The sequence below is a fragment of the Coregonus clupeaformis genome, unplaced genomic scaffold, assembly GCF_020615455.1.
Source record: "Coregonus clupeaformis isolate EN_2021a unplaced genomic scaffold, ASM2061545v1 scaf3703, whole genome shotgun sequence".
In the NCBI taxonomy this organism is placed as follows: domain Eukaryota; kingdom Metazoa; phylum Chordata; class Actinopteri; order Salmoniformes; family Salmonidae; genus Coregonus; species Coregonus clupeaformis.
The window spans coordinates 2102-23530 of record NW_025537157.1 but is presented as its reverse complement, the minus strand read 5'-3'; the positions used below and the strand labels follow the sequence as shown (position 1 = coordinate 23530).

Below are 21429 nucleotides of genomic sequence, written 5' to 3'. Positions count from 1 at the left end.
ATATTGTGACAATAAATTAAACTATAATAAATGTCAATTTGTTTGTGCATATGATACATATGATGCATAGTGGGTAAATGTTGAATGACTAGGTCAAAAGGCTTCTCAACAGCTTCTACTCCCAAGCCATAAGACTCCTGAACAGCTAATCATGGCTACCCGGACTATTTGCACTTACTTAACTGCATTGTTGGTTAAGGGCTTGTAATGAAGCGTTTCACTGTAAGGTCTACACCTGTTGTATTCGGCGCATGTGGCAAATACATTTTGATTTGACTGATCTACAAATAATGGTAGTTATTTGGCATGATGCAAGGTGATTGTAGATCAGTCGGTCGGCAGGCACCTCGCTGATCATCTGCAATGTCGGGCTGTAGATCAGTCAGTCGGCAGTCACCTCGCTGATCATCTGCAATGTCGGGCTGTAGATCAGTCAGTCGGCAGTCACCTCGCTGATCGTCTGCAATGTAGAACAAGCCCACTGGCTGTAAATGGGCGCGCTCCTATGCCCAGGAGTTGCTGATGCCTGCCAGATCTTACAACGCCTGGATAGGTATTTTAAGTATCAGCTAACCACATATGTTATAGCAATCTGTCAATCGATTACGTCGCACGCAACCATTGGTTAATGACGCATACAACGTCTGAGCAGGGGAACCTAACCTAATGCAGCGTTCACTTCATGTCAGAAACTCGGGACCTCCGAGTTCAAATGAACGTAAGTTATTTGCGTAGTGCTTCATATTGGTTGATTCTGGTGCCTCCCAATTGGAAACTCGAGATCTGATACTTCCTCCTAGGTTAGCCAGTGGAAAATTCCGAGTTTTCGACATGACATGAATGAGGCATAAGTCTGTAACCCATGAAGTCTCGCGAGACTATGTAGCTAAAGCGTAGTGGCGACGGGAGTAGAACAGAGTGGAGTTTGTTGTCGAAGAAGGAGGAAGGCAGTGTAGAGGGGAGGAAGGCAGTGTAGAGGGGAGGTAGAGGGAGAGGCAGTATAGAGGGGGGAACTGCTATTGAAAACATAACTGGCGAGGAATTTAGGGGTTTTCAACATGGCCTCAGATGATACCCTGTACATCGAAACGGACGGCTCGGAGATGCCAGCCGAAATAGTGGAACTTCATGAAATCGAAGTGGAGACAATCGAGACAACAGTTGTTGGAGAGGACGACGATGAACAGCCTATGATCGCGTTACAGCCCCTCGACTCAGATGATCCACACTCAATGCATCACCAGGAGGTAATATTGGTGCAAACCCGAGAAGAGGTGGTTGGTGAAGATGATTCGGACATGCACGGGGACGATGATTACGAGGACCAAATTCTTATACCTGTCCCAGTCCCTGCCGCCGAAGAGGAATACATCGAACAGACTCTGGTGACTGTCGCTGGGAAGAGCTCGGGGCGGATGAAGAAGGGGGAAGCGGGAAGAGAAATAAAAGAGCTACTTGGGTGCACCGGAGTCCAGTGGTAGAAAATGGGAACAGAAACAAGTCCAGATAAAGACTTTGGAAGGAGAGTTTTCGGTGACGATGTGGGCATCGGGTAAGTTTAGAGTTCTGTCGAAATTGTGTTTTTGCAAGCACCGGGCCTCTGCTCGAAGAGCGGGGGGAGGGTAACAACTAGCAAGATGTCACAAGACTGTGTGGATGTGCTACTGCTAGTTAGTTTTCTAATCGTTGGGGAAGAGTTGCAAGAATGGCATCTCAATAGATATTTTAGTCATTACATTTTTAGCAAAGTTTACATTGTTACATTTGAGACCGCCAGACCTGAGAAGATTGGCTTTCGTCAGACAGTTAACGTTAGCTAGCTAGCTAATTTGATTAGCCATACTGACTGTAGCCCGACTAAACAACAATTTACGATGGCGTTGAGCGGCGACTAGTCTGGAAATTTAGCGAATAGAAGTGGTATTAAAATGGTTACTACGTTTGTTGACCAGTTATTTAGCTAGTTTAGTAAACTAACCAACTCAACGATTTACGATGGAGTTCAGTAGCAACTAGAGTGGGCGGACCGGAGTTCCGACGTCAAACATAAAAAAAAATCAAAAACTAGGGCTATTCACACATTCCATAAAAAAAATAGGGCCCTTCAAATGAAACTACCCAAAATGTGCATTCACTTTCTGTTCAGCTGTGCAGACCTTGTGCTTGAACACAATTAAGCTCCCAGCCTTTATACATTTTCCTGGTGATTGTGCAGCATGGTTGAAAGATTGGTATTCTAATTGACCATTTGGGTCAGACATCACAAAACATATGCCTGTTGATCTGTTTTAACTCTGCTCCTGTGCTCCATCTCAGATGACAAGAAGGACATTGACCATGACACTATGGTGGAGGAGCACGTCATTGGGGATAATTCCCCTCCCGATTACTCAGAGTACATGACAGGGAAGAAGCTCCCGCCCGGGGGCATCCCAGGGATCGACCTGTCAGACCCCAAACAGCTGGCAGAGTTCGCTAGGTGAGTTACAGAGACATGTTCATTTGTCAGTCACTCCAGGATCACATTTTTTGTGTGCAAAATCAACTATTCCCTGCATATAAGCTGGTAGAGCACGGCGCTTGTAGCCAAGGTAGTGGGTTCGATCCCGGGACCACCCTTACACAAATGTATGCACGCATGACTGTAAGTCGCTTTGGATAAAAGCGTCTGCTAAATGGCATATTATATCATATCATGCGAAGGCTTGCAAATTTGACCAATCACCGCACTATTTCAGCATTAAACAGTCAGATCATCTCAATATTATTGCATAAAACTGTCCCATATGTTTTTGCGCGATATTCACAATAATTATTTTATGAGTGTTTGTCCGCTTGTGCTGTGCACCTTTTCATTTACACCAGAGATCTGTGTATGTCAAGATGCTCACGTCTCCGCCCTAACAATGGTAGTCGTTGTCCCAAAGGCGGGAAGGCAGGCGACAAGCTTAGGTCCAAAATAAGTCCATAGAAACTGGATTATTTTGAGGCGGAGCTAGCATGTTGGAGTGAACGGCTGTGTGTGAGAGGCTCCGCTAACTTTTTGCGAAATAATCTAACCTAACTTACTTTATTGCACTTGTTACAACAAACTTTTCTTTCTAATACAATATTGTAACTTTCTATGTGAAAATGCCTAGTAATAAGCGACCAAAGGACAATAAATCCACATCAGAGGCCTACTCCCCCACCAAACAACGAGACAAACATGGCGGAAGGCACAGGTAACAACGTGACACTTACAGAACTTACCCGGGCTTTGGGAGAACTACGTGTTGCTATAGCGGAGGATCTTAAGGCTACTATTGCTGAACTGGACACTAAAATCGAGAGCACCATTCGAACTGGTCGCTTTCGCAGGGCCAGAGTATTGTGGACCTTGAGAAAGCTTCAGAATTCAACGCTGGTAGGATCGACGAGTTAGAGAAACTATGCACGTCATTGCAGGATAATGTGCAGAAGCTTTCTGTAAAGTAGTCGACCTGGAGGGCAGATCCAGGCGTCATAATCTTCGCGTGGTGGGTCTGGCAGAAGGGGTGGAGGCGGGCTCTCGCCCAACCGACTTCTTCGCCAAGCTACTGAAGGATGCAATGGGACCGGATGTTTTGGCGTCGGATCCCCTACTGGACCGTGCACATCGCGCCCCTTGTCCCAGTGCCTGGACCGGGCCAGCGTCCTCGCCCAGTAATCATCTGTTGTCACAGTTTCAAGACCAAGGATCTTATCCTGCGCGAGGCTCGAATGAGGGGCAACCTGTTACATAAAGGGCACCCCTTTCGTGTCTATGAGGACTATGCGCCCGATGTGGCAAAGCACCGCGCTGGCTACAGAGATGTCATGACCAAACTCTACAAACTCCATCTTCGCCCAGCCTTGCTCTTCCCTGCAAGACTAAGAATTACCCCGCCTTCCGGGAGAAGATCTGGCTCTCCTCGGTTCTGGGCACGAGAAGTTTGTCCGGGAATATACACCAATCCCCGTACAGGTTAGAGTGCCTTGTCATTGTGTGTTAAGGTCTGCTCACGGACTCGAATCCATACCATACCATAACGGGTGAAACCGTATTCAACGGTCTCAGCAAGGGCTACCGAACATGTAATACGATGTGCTGACCAATGGAGGGTGGTCAGAGCTCTCACTTAACGTTAATTTCACTTTCATTCCGACTGGGTTTAGAGCGATGCCTGTTTGGGACGCCTTCCAGGTCGGATCATTGACACTTTCGGATGGATATACTTATATTCCCCTATTTTTGTTTTGTTTCGTTATTTATTTTTCAATTCTTACATTATTCCTGTGCGTACATATAATAATAATTATTTGTACTTTATTATTATTTTCTCTTTAGCATTTTAGTATTATGTATGTGTATATTTTAAATTTGTATAGATTATTATTCTGGGATATGCATGTTTGTGTATGTAGATGTGTGTATGGATGTATGTGTGTATGCGTGTGTATGTATCTGTATATATTTAAGAATATTTATTTTATATGTATATTTTTTTGGGGTGTGTGTATGTATGTGTGCGTGTATACGTGTATATGTGTGTGTGCGTATGTGTGTATGTATGTAGGTATGCACATGTATGTATGTATGTGTGTGTGTGGATGTGTATGTATGTATGTATGTGTGTGTGTGCGATGTGTATTTTTAATTTTTTTACATTTTTATTTACTTTGTTATTTTTTTGATTGGGGGTACGTTCAATTTATCAAAATCCTTGTTCCCATCTCCTAACCCACAATATGTAACTGTACTGCTGTCTATGTCGGTTACTGATGGTTTATGTTTAGACCGGTATTGCTTAGCAATAGAATCTTGTGATGTTACATCTTGCTTATCTCAGGGATTGACCAAAGATGAACCTTAAGTGCGCAATATGTTTAAGTTGCAACTTATTCTGTTTAGGTTTATTAGATGCTAATTGAACACTTTAAGTGCGGGAGCCTCCTCAGTTCATATGTTAGTAGAAGTTCTAGGATAGTGAGAGGTGAGCGCATAGTTGGAATTTTATTTGTGTTTTACCTCTTGTTCGAGGTCGCGCCGTGCTTTTTTGGCATCGGCCAGACAATGTGTTTGTTATTTTTATTTTCATATTTTTTTCTGTCCTATGTGTGTATGCCTGTTAAATGCGGGTTGATGGGGGGGGTAAAGGTTGGGGAAAGTAGGGGAACAGGGTGGAGAGTAAAGGTGCTTGCGGGGGGGGAGGGGTGGGTTGGATACTGCTCGGGTGTAGGTGCTACATATGCTGATCGTGATGGTTTGGTGCGCTTTCTTACCTTTTTAGTGAGTTACAAGTTATGCAGGCCACCATAGGAACTACAAATGAGAGGAGGGCGGGACTTACATTCACTTCCTGGAATGTCAAGGGTTTAAACGAACCAATTAAGAGAGGCAGGGTCCTAGCCCATTTGAAAGCACTTTCGTCTGATATTATATTTTTGCAAGAAACCCATCTGAAAAACAAATCTCATAACAGACTTAAATGTAAGTGGGTGGGACAAGTGTATCACTCTAACTTCTCTGCCAAAACGAGAGGCACAGCGATTCTGGTACGGAAAGGAATTCCCTTTCTACATAAAACCACTATTGTGGATAAAGAGGGTCGTTATGTGATCGTAATAGGAGAGATCCATTCTACTTCTGTAACTCTACTAAATATCTATGGGCCAAACATTGATAACCCCTCTTTTTTCAAAAGAGTCCTTGCCCTGATTCCAGATATCTCCCATACTAATCTGGTCATTGGAGGGGACCTTAATTGTGTGCTAGACCAATATTTGGATAGATCCTCTACCCAGCGAACCCCTACCTCCCATTCAAGCGAATTCTTGAATACCTACATAAAAAACTCTAACGTATTTGATATATGGAGGATCTCTAATCCTACGGGTAGGGAATACTCCTTTTACTCTCATGTTCACAATGTATATACTCGAATTGACTACTTTTTGGTTGATGCTAAATTACTCCCCTATACCTGTAATGTGAGATATCATGATATTATAATCTCTGACCACAGTCCACTCACCTTCTCCCTGAGATTGGGTGACATCGTACCAAACGAGAGGGTCTGGAGGTTGAATCCTCAGCTCCTCACAGAACCAACATTCTGTGAACATCTTAAAGACCAAATTACATTTTTCTTTGATACCAACGACAACACAGAGACTTCCCCAGCATTATTGTGGGAAACGCTGAAGGCTTATTTGAGAGGCTGTATCATCTCCTTTCAGACTGCCAGGAGTAGGCAAAACAGAAAAAAATTGGTAGAACTGGAGGGACAAATTCACTTACTGGATAGGAGAATGCTAGACATCCATCTATGGAGAAACATAAACAAATTATGTCTTTAAAATGTAAATACAATCAGATCCTCTCGGCTAAAATTGCCAAATCTTTTCTCTATGCCAAGCAAAAATATTTTGAGTTTGGTGACAAACCACACAAATTACTCGCCAGACAACTTCAAAAAGCGTGGTGACCGAATGATTCACAAAGTTAAATCTGCATCTGGGAATTACTCTCCTCCCCCAAAGACATCAATGACAGATTCCGTCAGTTTTATGAGACTCTATATACATCTAAAGCGGATCCTAACCCCTTAATTATGCAAAACTTTTTGGAGGACTGTAATCTTCCTGCCCTGAACCAGGAAGACTCTAACTTCCTGAATAAGGAAATATCTCTTGAAGAAATTAGAGGAACAATAAAATCTCTAAAGAGTGGCAAGACCCCGGGCCCAGATGGATACCCTGGTGAATTCTATAAAACATTCAGCAACATGCTATCTCCCTACCTGCACAAAATGTTGGTTCGGGCCAATGAGGATGGAGCTCTCCCATCTACTTTGGATGAGGCGTTCATTACAGTTATACATAAGAAGGGTAAAGATCCGGAAGAGGTAGGGTCATACAGACCAATATCCCTCCTTAATACAGACCAAAAGATTTTAGCAAAAACTCTGGCTATCAGGCTTAGCACTTTAATTGGCAAATTGGTCCATTCGGACCAGACCGGCTTTATCCCTAATAGAAACTCATTCTTCAATCTCAGGCGCCTCTTCAACATTATGTATTCTCAGAGGTTACCTAACGTGGACCTTGCCGTTATATCTCTTGACGCTGAAAAGGCCTTTGACCAAGTTGAGTGGCCCTATCTATTCAAGGTCCTACAGAAATTTAATATTGGAGATGGGTTCATAAATTGGATCCAGCTTTTATATAGGAACCCCTGTGCGAGAATACTCACTAACCAATCAATGTCGCCCCGATTTAATCTTCACAGAGGGACAAGGCAGGGTTGTGCGCTGTCGCCTATGCTCTTCGCCCTAATTATTGAACCTCTCGCTCAAGCGATCAGATCTAATTCAGCAATACACGGCTATAATACTAAAGATACTCTAAATAAGATTTCCCTATATGCAGATGATATTCTCCTCTATGTAACAGAACCCCAAGCTAGTATTCCAGCTATTCTTGAGGTGATTAATTTGTTTGGTACCTTCTCGGGATACAGAATAAATTGGAACAAGAGTGAATTAATGCCCATACGGTTGCAAAACACCTCCTGGCTAGAACATCTTCCAGTTAAATTATCTTCAGAAAAATTTTTCTACCTTGGAATTGTAGTTACCAAACAATACTCCTCACTATTTAAAGAGAATTTCCCTTCTCTGATGCAAAATCTCAAGGCAAACATACAGTTTTGGAGAACTCTCCCAATTTCTCTGCTCGGAAGAATTAATGCCATTAAAATGGTCTTCCCTCCCACAACTGCTCTACCTATACCAGAACATCCCAGTATTCATACCTAAATCATTTCATAAACAACTGGACTCTATTATCAATCCTTTCATCTGGGATTATAAAACACACAGGATAGGTAAAAACACCTATGTAAATCCAAGATGGAAGGAGGATTGTCTCTCCCAAATGTTATATTTTACTATTGGGCCGCTAACCTCCGCGCTGTTACGTTTTTTGCTGGATGGCGCAACCCCGCCACCCAGCTGGCTTAGCATGGAGCGGGAGGAGTGTCACCCCTTCTCTATTGGTGCCGTGATTTTGTCACCTGTTAATCTGGAGATGTCACTTTACCATAACAATCCTATTATACATAGCACAGTCCGAATCTGGAAGCAAATTAAAGTCCACTTTGAGCTTAGACCAATATCATTCATGCTCCCTGTTGCCAGGAATCCCTCTTTGCCCCCTCTAACCTTGATAACACCTTTGAGCGATGGGGAGAGCTGGGGATAAGTACCATAGGGGATTTATATATAGGAGGGACCTTTGCTTCCTTTGAAGCGCTGAGGGAAACTTATAACCTTCCCAGAAGTAACTTTTTCAGATACCTACAAATTAGAGACTATGTTAGAAAACACCTCCCAACATTTGAGAATGCTAAACCTTCCATGTTTGACGGATGCATAAAAATATGCCCCACCTCAGACAAACTGATATCTCGTCTATATGACGCTTTTCAATCTGTTAGCGCACCCTCTACAGATGCCATTAAGGCAAAATGGGAGGAAGAACTAGGGACTGATATTTCGGTGGCAGACTGGGAGGATAGCTTGGAGTATATCCACACCTGCTCCATTAACTCCAGACATCGTCTCATACAATTTAAGGTATTACACAGAATACACTATTCCAAAACTAAACTGCATAGGATATTTCCTGATCCATCCCCTATGTGTGATAAATGTCAGGCTGAGCAGGGTACACTACTCCACTGCTTTGCCCTATGCTCTAGTCTGTATGGTTATTGGTGCGGAATATTTGGGGTCCTCTCTGAAGTTCTGGAGACTTCAATAGACCCAGACCCGCTTCTGATAATCCTGGGAGTGTCCGACTCCCTAAACGGATTAACCAACTCCCAAAAACAACTCATCTCTTACAGTCTCATCTCGGCAAAAAAATTAATCTTGTTGTTTTGGAAAAGGAGGGAAGCGCCCTCTACCAAATTATGGCTCAGCGAAGTGGCAAAAACTGTACACTTAGAAAGAATTAGATATATTCTGAACAATAAATTATCAACATTTGATCAAATCTGGCAGCCTTTCCTCTCTTACCTGGACCAGTCGGCGCTGTGAATTTGTACTTTTTAACGCACTCTCAATTGTCATATTGTAATCTACCTTTGGGCAGCGTGTGCTGGCCCCGACACTCGAGCAGTCGGGAGGGGAATAGGGTGGAATGGGGGGGGGGATAAAGGGGGGTATAAGTGGGGGGTTACATCTACCCTTTTTCTTTCTACCTGTCCCTGTTCTGTATGTCGTGTTTTGTAATATTTGTTTTATGTCCAGAACTCTGGGTCTTGTTGTTCATGTCTGTTCTCTTATGTTTAGATAAGAACTGTACACATGTCTTTCATACCTATACACCATTCTTGTGTGTGTTCAATAAAAAATATTTGAACAGAAACTGGATTATTTTGAATAGATTTTGGCAAGAGTGAAACCTCTCCTTCATCTCTTCCTCTCTGCTACACGCACCAAGCCCCCTCCCCCTGCCACTCACAACAACAAAGATGAGAGATCACTTCTTCCTGAGTTTTAACTCGCTATTTGCATTTGAGGTTTGGTCCAACAGAATCGGTCATATGTACACCGAAACACATTGAGACATGTTTTTACTGTAATAGAGGAGAACTTAACTTTTCTAACGATACCCCTTATATCTCAACTGCTTAAATTGTCGCAGAGCAGACACTACTAAAACGGGAGTTCAATTAACATTGATTCTGGAAAATGTATGCTCAATTTGTCATGCGTGGCATTGGGGTACCACTAGCAGCATTTTAGCCAAAGACTGTTATACTAGCTGTCTAGTATGTGTTTTATAAATGTGCAATAAGCATAAAACACTTATAAGGAATTGACAATTCATTCTCATTCTGAGAATTTATTTCAACATCTGAACAAAGTGGACAGGCTAGCATGCTGTTCAAACAGTTGGGGATGGATAGAAGGGTGTGTTCATAACAATCCAACTGCTCTGCCTTCTTAGCTAGCAAATAGATCCAAGTTGGCTAAACTTGAAATATAAATATTAGCTAGCTACTCACTAGCATGTGGGCTTAAGAGATGGTTTATGAGTCTTGTGTTCATTTTCTATAGTGCCTGCTACAAGAAGTGAATGTGCATTATGCATGGTTCTGGTGAAATGTGTAACAAAATGCAATTTTCATAGACCGACTTGAAAGCCAGATAAGTGATTATTGCAAAAAACAGGTTAAACTACTTAGATAAAATAAATTATTAGTGGGTTTTATGGTTGTGGAAGGCTTATATTTAAATATTTTTTTCGTTTTCTGTTGAAAAACATTTCCCGTTGCGTACCTATGTAGGCCTATGTACTATTAGAACTGTTTCCTGTTGAACTCTCCACAAGTATGGAAAGAAAGTGTTCCCAAATGCGCTTCAGCTCAGCTTGAACAAAACAATTGTTCAGTTGCTCAGCTGAGGCACTTGAACATCCCCCAAAACATTCCTTACTCCAGGACACTTCAATGGGTGACTGACTACCTAGGAAAATAAAGTGAAAGGAGCACTCTGTCTGCTTTGATCTGAGATTTATTGAGGGGACATACAGACTCACGTTTTGGCAAAGCCTGTTTGTTTGTTCAATTTATACATAAGTATGTGGACACCCCTTTAAATTAGTGGATTCTAGTTTGTGTGGCCTACCACTTGCGGCTGAGCCGTTGTGGCTCCTAGGCATTTTCACTTCACAATAACAACATTTAGTTGAGCGGGGGCAGCTCTAGCAGGGCAGTAATTTGACGAACTGACTTGTTAGAAAGGTGTCATCCTATGACGGTGCCACGTTGAAAGTCACTGAGCTCTTCAGTAAGGCCATTCTACTGCCAATGTTTGTCTATGGCGATTGCATGTCTGTGTGCTCAATTTTATACAGTGTATAATATATGCCATTTAGCAGACACTTATCCGGCGACTTAGTCATGGGTGGTCCCAGAATCAAACCCACTATTCTGGCGTTGCAAGCGCCATGCTCTACCAACTGAACTACAGTGGAGCACGATCTGTCATATCTTGCAGGATGAAGCCACGGAAAATAAAGGAGGACGACTCTCCCAGGACGATAGCTTGCCCCCACAAAGTACGTATGCTCTACTAGTCTAACTGGCATTAGAGAGAATGGTAACGCAGCCACTAGAACACAATGGTAACGCAGCCACTAGAACACAATGGTAACGCAGCCACTAGAACACAATGGTAACGCAGCCACTAGAACACAATGGTAACGCAGCCACTAGAACACAATGGTAACGCAGCCACTAGAACACAATGGTAACGCAGCCACTAGAACACAATGGTAACGCAGCCACTAGAACACAATGGTAACGCAGCCACTAGAACACAATGGTAACGCAGCCACTAGAACACAATGGTAACGCAGCCACTAGAACACAATGGTAAGACTAGAACAGTTGTTTGGGTGAATAATGGTAGTCAATTAGCCGCTATGCTCTGGGGTTGCCTATAGCTTATTAAGTGCTCTGATGTGGACCAATTGGTTTAGTCATTTCTGAAGTTCCAAGTGATTTATTGCTACCTTTGCCTCTGCAGGGATGCACTAAAATGTTCAGGGATAACTGTGCGATGAGGAAGCACTCACACACGCATGGACCACGTGTTCACGTCTGCGCCGAATGTGGAAAGGCCTTTGTCGAAAGCTCCAAACTGAAGAGGCATCAACTTGTTCATACCGGAGAGAAGCCTTTCCAAGTATGTTTCCCCCCCAACCCCTTTCAAAATGACTTCATATTGAGAGATGTACTTGTCTAAACAATTAGTTTCACTGTATACATTTAGTTTGAATCACAACACTTCCAGCTTAATGTCTACATGGCATGTACAGTTGAAGTCGGACATTTACATGCACTTAGGTTGGAGTCATTAAAATTAGTTTTTCAACCGCTCCACAAATGTCTTGTTAACAAACTATAGTTTTGGCAAGTCGGTTAGGACATCTACTTTGTGCATGACACAAGTAATTTTTCCAACAATTGTTTAGACAGATTATTTCACTTATTCACTGTATCACAATTCCAGTGGGTCAGAAGTTTATACACTGTTTACTGTGCCTTTAAACAGCTTGGAAAATTCCAGAAAATGATGTCATGGCTTTAGAAGCTTCTGATAGGCTAATTGACATAATTTGAGTCAATTGGAGGTGTACCTGTGGATGTATTTCAAGGCCTACCTTCAAACTCAGTGCCTCTTTGCTTGACATTATGGGAAAATCAAAAGAAATCAGCCAATAATTGTAGACCTCCACAAGTCTGGTTCATCCTTGGGAGCAATTTCCAAACGCCTGAAGGTACCACGTTCATCTGTACAAACAATAGTACGCAAGTATAAACACCATGGGACCACGCAGCCGTCATACCGCTCAGGAAGGAGACGCGTTCTGTCTCCTAGAGATGAACGTACTTTGGTGTGAAAAGTGCAAATCAATCCCAGAACAACAGCAAAGGACCTTGTGAAGATGCTGGAGGAAACAATTCAAAAGTATCTATATCCACAGTAAAACAAGTCATATATCAACATAACCTGAAAAGCTGCTCAGCAAGGAAGAAGCCACTGCTCCAAAACCGGCATCAAAAAGCCAGACTACGGTTTGCAACTGCACATGGGGACAAAGATCGTACTTTTTGGAGAAATATCCTCTGGTCTGATGAAACAAAAATAGAACTGTTTGGCCATTGTTATGTTTGGAGGAAAAGGGGGGTCGCTTGCAAGCCAAAGAACACCATCCCAACCGTGAAGCACGGGGGTGGCAGCATCATGCTGTGGGGGTGCTTTGCTGCAGGAGGGACTGGTGCACTTCACAAAAGATGGCATCATGAGAAAGGAAAATCATGAGGATATATTGAAGCAACATCTCAAGACATCAGTCAGGAAGTTAAAGCTTGGTCGCAAATGGGTCTTCCAAATGGACAACGACCCCAAGCATACTTCCAAAGTTGTGGCAAAATGGCTTAAGGACAACAAAGTCAAGGTATTGGAGTGGCCATCACAAAGCCCTGACCTCAATCCTATAGAAAATGTGGACAGAACTGAAGTGTGTGTGAGCAAGGAGGCCTACAAACCTGACTCAGTTACACCAACTCTGTCAGGAGGAATGGGCCAAAATTCACCCAACTTATTGTGGGAAGCGTGTGGAAGGCTACCCGAAACGTTTGACCCAAGTTAAACAATTTAAAGGCAATGCTACCAAATACTAATTGAGTGTATGTAAACTTCTGACCCACTGGGAATGTGATGAAAGAAATAAAAGCTGAAATAAAATCACTACTATTATTCTGATATTTCACATTCTTAAAATAAGTGGTGATCCTAACTGACCTAAGACATGGAATTTTTACTAGGATTAAATGTCAGGAATTGTGAAAAACTGAGTTTAAAATGTATTTGGCCAAGGTGTATGTAAACTCCAGACTTCAACTGTATCTGCCCACAGTGGCGGCTCCTGAAAAAATTCTCAGGAGGGGCAATTTTTCTGATGATTTAGGTGACCTACACACATTTAAAAAAAAGATATGTCCAGCAACAACATGAAGACAGGGGCAGCATATAAGTCAATACCAGAAGCATTTATTGACTGATCTCAAAAGTGTTGGCTTACCAGGGTTGGTGGAGCCCTCAGTTTCATCTTTGCCTCGCAAAGCTAACTCAAACACTCCGCAAAACTTCACACACTGGATTAGCCGGCTGAGGATGTGGCGGTTCTTGCTAATGTCGTAGTAAATATATTTGTTATAGTGAATATGGAATATGATATGTTGAGTAAAATGTTGTGCTAAGATCTATTTAGGTCAGGAGCTGGTTATAAGTTCTGTTCCTATCCAATAACAATGGACAAAAGGGTCCTATCTTGTCAGCCTTGTCAGCAGGTGGCCAAGGACAACACCCACGCCATAGGCCTCTCAGTTCTTCCAACTCACGAGTTCTTGCTCTGAGGACACACACACACACACACACAAACACACACACACACACATCATCACTGTTAAACACACACACACACACACTCATCATCACTGTTAAACACACACACACACACACACAAAAATCCCCTCTCTTAGGCTGAACATTTGAAGACAGAGAACCCGACTCAGAGCCAATGCAACAGTGACAGTAGCCTGGAGGTGACCTCGCCCAACTCATCAGGACCAATCAGAAGATCAGAACTACTAGATTGAACCTACTTCATTTATTGCATAAAATGTCTGCACACAATGTTTCGGGCTCTCTTCAGATAATAATAATAATAATAATAATAATAATATGCCATTTAGCAGACGCTTTTATCCAAAGCGACTTACAGTCATGCGTGCATACATTTTTGTGTATGGGTGGTCCCGAGGATCGAACCCACTACCTTGGCGTTACAAGCACCATGCTCTACCAGCTGAGCTACAGAAAGTGGATACTCATGGATGCGCATTGCAATTGTAAAATGTCAACACAATTGGAGACACCACGTCATTTTTGGAGACATGTTATTGACAGTAAACTATTGTAGATGCGACTGCTAACTAAATAAAACATTTTAGCTGGCTAGCTAATCATCTTAGCTAAATGTGGGGCAAACAATTCAGTTATTTACCGTTAATTTGAGGGATTGGGGTGAAATAAATCGAGTTACATAGTGATACTTTACGATATACTGTATTGACAATATCGCAATATTTTAGCGCTAGTTGGCTGTACCTGCACCAAAACACCATTATTGTTCCTTCATAGCTTGTTCTCAATCTTTTCACATTGGGAGCCAATTAGTTTTCAGCACTTTTATTTCCATGACTGATCAAAACTCGTTCTCATGGCTTTCTGATCCCTCTGCAACAGACATATGGTGCGCAATAAAATCACAGTATCGAATCGCACAATACGTATAGAATCATGAGACTCGCAATGCTGATGCATATATCTTATCGTGAGGTTCCTGGCAATTCCCAGCCCAAGTTCATTTGCCACAACAAATCTCTTCGCTAGCAAACGCTAATATTTTGGTAAGTGATGCAAATAGTGAACTATGTAGGGCCAGGATGTAAAATATATGTAGCTGCAGCAATTTCTCTTATCTGATATGGTAAGTAATGGGGCTTAATTTATAGCTTATAGTTTGACGAACGGGTCCGTGAACGCGATTCCAGATATATTTACCTCTGAATAAACTGCCTTTATTACACCATATCCACATCCAGTAAACTTGTGATTATCAACATTAACCTCATCGTTGTGGCGGCGGACAGCTAGCCTGTATCCCTCGTCATCCAGTTGAGTGAGTGGCAATGTCTTTTTCGTTCGTACCAATTTTTGGAAAATCCTCGGGTGTAGGACTTTCCGCCTTTAGTAGAAACCTGTTGAATTATTAAATTTGGTCTGGGAGGTCCTAATTGTTTCGTTGCCAATTTATCTTAATTTGTTCGCCGACAAAAAGGAACTTCTTTCAAAGACACAATCCGAGTTGGACTGAAGCCTAGCCATTTTGATAGTAGTAGTGAATTGATTGAGGCTGCTACCTGGTCTTTTCTTGAGTTACGTTCATTCGTGGTTACGTTATGTATGCGAGCGCGTAAGTGCAAGCCCACAGACACCCATAGAGAATGTATTGAAAGCTTTGAAATGTGAAACAAATAGATTTTACATGACAGGCTATGAGAGACTTCTGGGCGATTTTCAACCTGACTGAAATCGCCCAAAAAACCGGCGGGGCCATTTGAAGCCACGACTTTAGCCTGATTTGACATTTAGTGGCTGTCAGATCAGACGTGAACACTGATAACTGCTGTTGCCGTGATATAATTTTTTATAAATTTATAAATTTTTTAAATAATTTTTTATTTTTTTATAATTGATTAGAAAAAAAATCCCTTCCTTTTCCCGTTTGGCAGTGCGTCGCCCATATCGCCCTATTGAACAAGCCGTCCCTGTCTGCCCAGACACCCATAGGGGCCCAGGTTGTCAACCAGCAATGCAGCCTCGTAATAAAATCTCTTTCTTTTAGTGCACATTTGAGGGCTGCGGAAAGCGGTTCTCCCTGAACTTTAACTTACGCACGCATGTGCGGATTCACACTGGAGACCGACCCTACGTCTGTCCATTCGACGGCTGCAACAAGAAGTTTGCCCAATCCACCAACCTCAAGTCTCACATCCTCACACACGCTAAAGCTAAAAACAATCAGTGACTGTGAACCAACTAACCACCGTGAGGATATCCCCCCAATCATATCTTCACCACGGCAGAAGCGTCACACCCCCTAAGAGCTATGAATCCCCTTTGTATTGTTTGAAAATGTTGAAGAATGACCTTCTGACTTTTTGTTTAAGAGATGATTAGGAACTCTAAAGATGCTTCCCCCCCTTTGTTAATTTCTTGGACCTGTACCCGAAAAGAAAAAGTTATTTAAAAACTGCAGCACCCAAAGAGAAAGAATCGACATTTAAAGTTAAAAGTTCTTCTCCATCAGCATCTCGAAAGAATAGCTTTTTAATTTTGTACGTTTTTTCTAAGTGCCCGGGTAGTCAGCATGTTAGCTCTTATGTGACATCACTTAATATCTCAATCACCCAGCAGCCAGGTGTGCCAGAATCAACGCATCACTTCCCAATTGACTATAATTTAAATTTGATTGGGTAGTAAGGCAAAAAGAAGGCGGGATTGTGTTTCCTATAACGCGATTGGTCAAAGGTCTACCATTTATCTTGGAAGGTGTAACTCACCATCAAAACGTTTCAATTTGATATTCAAAGGCTGTTGTGTCTGCAGCAGTGTGAATGCGCGTATTTGTCACACCCTGGCTCTGGGACTCTATATGTTGAGCCAGGGTGTGTGCATTCTATGTGTTCATTTTCTATGTTGGGTATTCTAGGTTGTCTGTTTCTATGTTTGCCTGTGTGACTCCCAATCAGAGGCAACGAGTGTCAGCTGTCGGCTGGTTGTCTCTGATTGGGAGCCATATTTAATCTGTATGTTTTCCCTTGGGTGTTGTGGGTTTTTGTTCCGTGTCGGTATGTTTTAACTCTCCTTCCCTCATAGAGGACACGATTCGTGGACTTCACGAATCGTGTTTTGTTTATATTTAGAAACTTTAATTAAATAAAGTCATGTTTATTTCACACGCTGCGCCTTGGTCTACTACTCCTTACCCAGACGATCGTGACAGAAAAACCCACCATACCAAGACCAAGCAGCGTGTCCAGGAACACACGCAGGAGGTGACTCTTGTGGATGTCCTCCTCGGTTGGGGGCAGATTACCGAGGAGGAGGCCGTCCGGTACCGGAAGGCGATGAAGGGGGAGACCCAGGCAGGAGTGGAGAAGCGGCGTCAACCGGGCCGTGGTCGGACAGGCGAGAGGCACCCCCAATAATTTTTTTAGGGGGCACACGGCATGGGCGACTGGGCAGCAGGAGACTGCCACAGGGCGGGATTGGGATATAAGGAGAGAGGCCACCGGGTTTTGGGGGCCAGAAGGCAGGTTGGCGGAGCCTGGATGGAGAGCAGAGCCAACTCCCCGTACTCAGGCATGGCAGCATGAGACTGGGCAGGTTCCGCGGTATGCGGAGCTGCGCACTGTGCCACGAGTGGTCCGGCATAGTCCGTGCACGTCCTGTGCGAGCACCCCGCACGTGCGAGAGCTTTGTACATGTCTCTGTGTGTGGAGTAAAGGTGGTCTAGAGTTTTTTTTTTTTTCCCCTCTGGTTGCACATGTGACATGCTGGTAGACATGAGGTAAAACGGATTTAAGTTTCCCTGCATTCAAGTCCCCGGCCACTAGGAGTGCCATTTCTGGATGGGCATTTTTCTTGTTTGCTTATGGCTTTATACAGCTCGTTGAGTGCGGTCTTAGTGCCAGCATCGGTTTGTGGTGGTAAATAGACAGCTATGAAAACTCTCTTGGTAAATAGTGTGGTCTACAGCTTATCACGAGGTACTTTCTCAGGCCAGCAAAACCTCAAGACTTCTTTAATATTCGATTGACAAATAGACACAGACCGCCACCCCTTGTCTTACCAGAGACAGCTGTTCTGTCTTGCCGATGCACAGAAAACCCAGCCAACTGTATATTATCCATGTCAGTCGTTCATCCACGACTCGGTGAAACATAAGATATTACCGTTTTTATGTCCCGTTGGTAGGATAGTCTTGAACGGAGCTCATCCGGTTTATTCTCCAATGATTGCACGTTGGCCAATAGGACGGATGGTAGAGGCGGGTTACCCACTCGCCGACTAATTCTCACAAGGCACCCGGACCTGCGTCCCCCTGTATCGGTGTCTTCTCTTCATGTGAATGACAGGGATTTGGGCCTGGTCTGGTATCTGGAGTAAATCCTTGGCGTCCTGTTTAGTCTGATGGATGGTTGTAATAGAGACATTGTACAGTCTTACATTATGGTTTCACTTCCTCTCTCTTAGCTGGTAGTGGATTGGTTGGAGAGTATCGCCAAAGATGAAATCGGGGACTTCTCTGACAACATTGAATACTACGCCAAGTCTGTGTACTGGTAAGTAGCTGGAGTCATTTTGAGAGACAAGCACTTCCGTGTTTTCTCAGTGTTGTATGTAGTTTAGGAAGACCCCGTGTGACTTGGCTAATATTCTGTGTGTTTGACTTTCAGGGAGAATACCCTTCATGCTCTGAAACAGAGGAGAAACGCATCCAGCACAGGCTTCAATGTTCCCCTGGTTACTGAGCTGGTAGGAGGGACTATCTAGCTCTCATACATACACACACACTCCCACACACACACTGACACACACTCTCACACACACACACACACTCCCTCTCCTACAGACACATGCTCTTGTGCCATGATAGGGAATACGTTGTTTACTTTGAACGTAAACTAACTCTGTCTGTCTTTAGGACCCTGACGCCCCCATCAGACAGAAGCGTCCCCTGGCAGACCTGGACAGAGAGAATGACGCCAGGCTGCTGAAGTACCTGTTCACCCTCCTCAGAGCGGGCATGACTGACGAGGTGAGACACCGGCCGCCTCCCAAATAACACCCTATTCCCTGTGTAGTGCACTACTTCCTGACCAGAACCTCTTGGCTCTGGTCAAAGTACTGCACTATACAGGTAATAGGGTGTTATTTGAGACAGATCTCAGTACGGCGCCACCTGGTGAGACGGGAGGGTATACTGAGCTGATTTCTAGTCTCAATGACGTGTTTGTGTGTAGGCCCAGAGGCTTTGTAAGCGCTGTGGACAGGCATGGAGGGCTGCTACTCTGGAGGGGTGGAAGCTTTACCACGACCCCAACATCAACGGAGGTCAGTTCTCAACCTTACACTCTCACCCCAACAGATGTTTAACACAAGTAGGGCTGTGAAGCGGTCGTGACATTTTGTCAGCCGGTGATTGTCAAGCAAATAACTGCCGGTCTCACGGTAATTGACTGTTTTAATTAACATACAAATGTTTAGCATCTCCTGGCTAACATTCATAGCCTACAAAGCCATTGATGCAGACCTTTTGGAACATCTATATTTAAAAAAAGTCTACTAAATCCATGTAATATAGCCTACACCGTCACAATAAATCCATTATTTATTTTAGACAGGTCTAAAGAAATATGATATGAAGAAAATGTAGTCTATTTCAGAAGAACAGAATAGCATACTCTGAGTCGTCCTTATGTTATGCCCTGATCTGGCTATGTCATATGGCTGTGGGCTACACTAGTTCATTTAGCAGACAAGATCTGCTTAGAAATCCTGTGGCATTATTTTATATTATTTTATAGTAATGAAGAATACAATTGAACAAAGCTGAATAGAATAGAGAGGATATTTTCTCCAAACGATTTGAGGGAGTGCGCACATGCGGCAAAATAAATCATTTTCCAGTGGTTCAGTTTCATGCCAGCCAGGTAGGCTATACTCCTGTTGTAAAGAGAAGCCATGTGCTTAATATTAGAAAGTTGAGAAATAAATATAGTAGGCCTAGCCTATAGAAAGCTGATGGGATCCTCCTCTTTTTAATAGAGGCCATCACTATGTTTTCTCACGCAATTGCATAGCCTATAGAAATGTTGAGCAACGTGAGCTCATGGGCTCTCATGAAGTGTTTGATTAGATTTTTGATTACATTTGCATTAATGTCAGAGTGATTAGAGGGACAATAGAGTGCTGAGGACCAGGTAGTTAGCAAGTTTGGTAGGCTACTAATGACCAGCAGCAGCATCAGAGCTTGGAGAAGCCTAGTTACCGTGACTAAACGGTCACGTGGAATTTGACTGCCTTCATGACTCGTGACCGCCGGAGGGGCGGTAATCCGGTCACCATAACAGCCCTAAACGCAGGTCCCTATGTATGGTCTGGAATGGAACTGAGGGGTGTGTCCAGGCGGTGCAGAGCTGCTACCAGTGGAGGGGAACCCTCACCGCTGTGTATGGTCTGGAATGGAACTGAGGGGTGTGTCCAGGCGGTGCAGAGCTGCTACCAGTGGAGGGAACCCTCACCGCTGTGTATGGTCTGGAATGGAACTGAGGGGTGTGTGTGTCCAGGCGGTGCAGAGCTGCTACCAGTGGAGGGGAACCCTCACCGCTGTTTATGGAAGGTGTGCTGCTGGAGGATGGCTGACACGAACACGTCAGCAGATATGAGAGAGCCATCTACGCTGCTCTGAGTGGGAACCTCAAACGGGTATGTAGTGTGGTGTATCTCCCTGGCCCCCCTCTCTGGGTGGTGTCAGGTGGAGGAGGGTGGTGTCAGGTGGAGGAGGGTGGTGTGTCTCAGGGAAAGGTGAAACGCCTTGAAAGTAAACCTAAACAGCAATGTTCACATAAGAGAGGACTATCCTCGACTGGTAATGGCCAGGACTATCCTCGACTGGTGATGGACTGATATGTCTCTCTCTCTCCTCTAGCTGCTCCCAGTGTGTGGAGTCGTGGGAGGACAGTGTGTGGGCCTACTTCAGGGTCCTGGTAGACTCTCTGGTGGAACAGGAGGTCAGGTCCTCAGGAATGGGCAGCGAGGAGCTGGAGGAGCTGCCACAAGAATACCTGGAGGCCAAGTAAGATCCCCAGCCTCTAGTAGGTAGCCTTACCCAGGGACAATATCCTTTAGTGGGCAGCCCTGCCTAGAGAATACAGTGGGGAAAAAAGTATTTAGTCAGCCACCAATTGTGCAAGTTCTCCCACTTAAAAAGATGAGAGAGGCCTGTAATTTTCATCATAGGTACCGTCAACTATGACAGACAAAATTAGAAAAAATATCCTGAAAATCACATTGTAGGATTTTTAATGAATTTAATTGCAAATTATGGTGGAAAATAAGTATTTGTTCAATAACAAAAGTTTCTCAATACTTTGTTATATACCCTTTGTTGGCAATGACACAGGTCAAATGTTTTCTGTAAGACTTCACAAGG

General features: G+C 43.6%; 1 pseudogene; it reads left to right on the top strand.

The window, feature by feature from the left end:
* The first annotated feature begins 1042 nt into the window (after positions 1-1042).
* Positions 1043-16278, top strand: LOC123490350 (annotated as a pseudogene).
* The last annotated feature ends 5151 nt before the right edge of the window (positions 16279-21429 follow it).